Source organism: Battus philenor, unplaced genomic scaffold, assembly GCF_028537555.1.
Source record: "Battus philenor isolate CCGP_79_NKW_IND1 unplaced genomic scaffold, ilBatPhil1.0.hap1 SCAF_22, whole genome shotgun sequence".
NCBI lineage: Eukaryota > Metazoa > Arthropoda > Insecta > Lepidoptera > Papilionidae > Battus > Battus philenor.
The window spans coordinates 10424198-10428334 of record NW_027181685.1 but is presented as its reverse complement, the minus strand read 5'-3'; the positions used below and the strand labels follow the sequence as shown (position 1 = coordinate 10428334).

Sequence of the window (4137 nt, the reverse complement as noted above, 5' to 3'; positions counted from 1 at the left end):
CTCCCCGGCGGGGAATCGAACCCCGGTCTCCCGCGTGACAGGCGGGGATACTTACCACTATACTACCGAGGATTATGATGAATATATAAAATTTTCTAACATATCTCTTTAGATAAACTATTTCACAACTATTGAATTTTTTTAAATTAATAAATTTTTATAAAAGTAAAATTTTTCAATTAAGTTATAAATATCTTTTATAGAATATTTTTATACATTTTCATCATAAAGGTTCAGGTCATTTAATAATAATTTAACACTTCATTACTATTATTTATTTTTTCTTGTATTTAAAACATTAAATAAAATAAACTAATGTAAACCGTAGACAGAATTGCAAATAAATGCATTAACAAACAAATAAATATATTTTTCTACACAATCACGGATGTACAAGTCAATGTCATCTCGATCGTAAATGTTTTATTAGTTAAGTTTTTTAGAGCAATATTGAACAAAGCCGATATTAAGTTTGGCATTTAATCGCAAATGTCTAGTTTTAATGTCATCGGCATAGTAAAATTTATACAGGTGATTAGCTACAGGTGTATAAGTGTTAAAAAGAGATTAACGCTAGCTCATTTGGGTCAATAGAATAAAAAGATGGGATAGAGAATAAAAAGGTATAAGATGTACCTATTAAAAATTAATATTATCAGAAATTATAAATAATTTAATGATAATATAATAAGAAAAAGCGTTTCGATTTTTTTTTAAATAAATATTAAAATGAATTATTGTTTATAACCTGTCCCTGTTTTTCGCGTCGTATCCCAAGAAAAAAATTGAGGATATAAGTATAAAAGCTATTTCTGCCAAAAAAGCTTTACATTTATTTAAAGTAACAGAATGGTACCCGAGAGACGGAAAAAGAAATCGAAGAAGACAAAAAATAAGATGGGAAGATGATTTAAAACTGACTGCGAGTGTAAAATGGAGAAGGGTTGCAAACGACAGAAGTCAATGGAAGTTTTTGGAGGAGGCCTATGCCAACAGGCACACTGAAATTAGATACATACTTTAAAAATAAATTTAGTTTTAAAATGTGTAGCAATAGATTATTTTGTAAATACTAATTTCGGAATAAAGGACTTTTTTAACATACATAACCAACCATCCTGTATATTATCAATTAAAGTAATCACATTAATCAGAAAACAAACATAAATCTCGTTTCGACTTTTAAAATAAAGCAACATGAAAAGCTATATTTCTTTGTTACGAAAATGTTTATGAAACCACTATTAATTGAAAGACCTTTAAATGTCTTTCGATAATAATTATTGCAATGTGTTCATAGTCAACAGTTTTATTACATTCTAATATTGTTTTTGAAAGCTCTTTAAGAGTAGAAAACCACGGGAGAAGAGGGAAGGTCTCTGTTATTTAGGATAGTGTTCCATACGGAATGCTTCGTCGTCGTCGTATCAGCTAATAGACGCCCACTGCTAGGCATAGGTCTCCCCCACAGATATCTATGGGGATATACCATAATCGCCACGCTTGGCGGGCGGATTGGCTATAACAGAGTAGTATTATGGTACGCAGAGGATACTATTTTGTTATTGTATCAGCTCATAGACGCCCACTGCAAGGCATACGCCTTCCACAAAGATACCCATGAAGGGATATACTATAAACTTCATGCTTGGTAGGCGGGTCGGCTGTAGAAGTGTGGTATTATGATACGCAGAAGACGCTGCTGTCCACCCTCTGGAAACTTGTTTGTGAACAATGGCAATCCTATATAATTAATGCACAAAATGTGAATTATATAAGATTGTATCCCGGTAATCTAATCCGCGACCTTACGTTCGTAATTCTCAATCCTCTAACCCCAGGGCCACCACTGCTTAATGCATATATTGACGGAATTCATGACTATTTATATATCTCCTGGAATAATAAAAGGGTTGCCACAATCGCTGTGCATCTTAGACGTTACACGAAGTCTGTCGTCTGTTAACAAGACAATCGTTATCTCTTGTGTGTCTTCGGTGGGTACTTCAGCTATTTCTCTGTTAACAGTTGAACATGTTAAACTAGTACCGATAGTATAATCATCATCATTTCAGCTGTAACAAGTCCTCTCCTGGAAGTAGGTCTTCACCATAGAGTTCCAATAGGAGCAGTTAGAAGAGGTCTGCATCTAGTCTTCCGACGACACTACGTCGTCTGTCTAACTGGTGTCGTCACTCCAGAATCCTAAGTCATCAGTATTTATCTCTACACGGCATGAGGCCTGCCCGCTGTTATTTAAAATAACACTGATCATGATTTATAAATATTGAGTTGTCTCTGCCAATTGGCGGCATAGGAACACGAGTAGCGAAAATTAAACAAAAATTATACCGATATTGAGTCACAGACCTGTGAAACCTCCTTTCGTGGTCTTAAAGAGACAATCCAGTGATAAAAATAAAGAAATTGAATTAAAACTCTCGAGGAAGCCTGCGAGTTCAGTCATTGTTATGATGGAACCCAGATTCGGCCGAAGTTCCTCTGAAGGGTTCTTGAGTTCGATCCACCTAAGCAGCCTAGGACCGCCGAAGTGTTCCATATTAAAGTATGGATTACTGTAACGTTCTTTGCCAAGTTACCTGAAAGAGTTCTCGAGCTGGTTAAAAAATGGATTTTAAATCAATAAAGCAAAGGTCGTTGCTATCTAACAAAAACAAAATTAATTTAAATGTATTGATAATTTTTTTAAATTGACTACCATTTTTATTTGTTAATTTCTTGCGCCGCCGACATCGGATCCTGTAAGTAGTTCTCAGTGACTCGACAAATTTAAAAAACTTGAAATCTTTAACGACAAATTCAAACATTCAACTCACAATGAGTCATTTGATATTTAAAGTTCTTTCTATTTTTAAACCGATAAAACTAAACTGCAGTATAAAAACATTAACATATTTTATTTAAATATATTTTTCATACAGTCACTTAGGTACAAGAAGATTCGAAAAGGTAGAATCTGTATAAAGTGATCACTTTGAAATAAAGGATGGGCCAAAAATTTTTGCAAATAGCAACACTTGATTTCTCCAAAACCGTGAGAGTAAGGGGCCAACGGCGAGATGGAGCACATCTAGACGATGTAATTTTTAAAAAATAAATTATAATAAATGATAATTACGGTAAATAAATCATAAACAAAATAGCATTTGTACTTTTATTTCTACACATGTTTCAAAAGTGCAAAAATTTATGGCCCACCCTATATGTTACGCTAGTTTATTGCTATTGAAAAGCAACAGGCCATTTACTTCTGGCAAATATAGCCTTACAAGTCTGTAAAAGTTAACAACAAATAATTTTAATATCGTTCGTTCGATATAACCCATAGACGCGCAGTGTATACATATAGGGGGATATAACATAATCGCCACGCTTAGCAAGCAGATTTGCGATAACAGTGAGATATACGCAGAGCACGCTGCCTATCATCCGGAAACTTTTTCGTCAGCATTGACAATCTCATATAATTAATGCACAAAGTATGAATGATATATAATTGTATCCCGGGAATCGAACTCGCGACCAGATATCACAAGTTTCAGTCCTCTACCACTGAGCTACCACAAATTTTATTAGTAATCCGAAATTTAAAATGCTTTCTCTTATTTATATAGTAATCATTACGGTATTCATTATTTCAGAAAATATTCATTGTTTTGAGTGTTTTGAGGTGCACCATATATTAATTGACAATAAAAGAGCTTTAAAGCTTTTACAGATATAAGTAATTACTCAGAGAATATTATAGATAATTAATAATTATCATCATGTCTGCCGATTGACGCTCGTTTCAAGGAATTTGCCCCCTCAAAGATCGCCGTAGTATCCGTCTTCCTCTAATTTAACTTCCCCGCAACCATGGCTATGTCTTCCGTCCATCTAGCCGAGGGCCAATTATTATTATTATTACTACGTGTAATAATTTATCATAGTTAACGCTTATTGGGCGCCACGTTTCGTATGCTTAATTCTCATCAGGCTGCTTATTTTTAGTGAATATGAAAAAAAGATATTTTTTTTTAAATATTCATATCAATTTCACAATTTTCTTAAAAAAATATTTATTTTCTAAAGAAGTAAAACATTTATTTATATGTATTTAAAGTATAGTATTTT

General features: G+C 33.3%; 1 non-coding gene across 1 annotated transcript; it reads right to left on the bottom strand.

The window, feature by feature from the left end:
* Positions 1-72, bottom strand: TRNAD-GUC (transfer RNA aspartic acid (anticodon GUC)). Its single transcript has one exon. It is a non-coding gene; the product is annotated as a tRNA-Asp (tRNA).
* Positions 73-4137: the final 4065 nt, after the last annotated feature.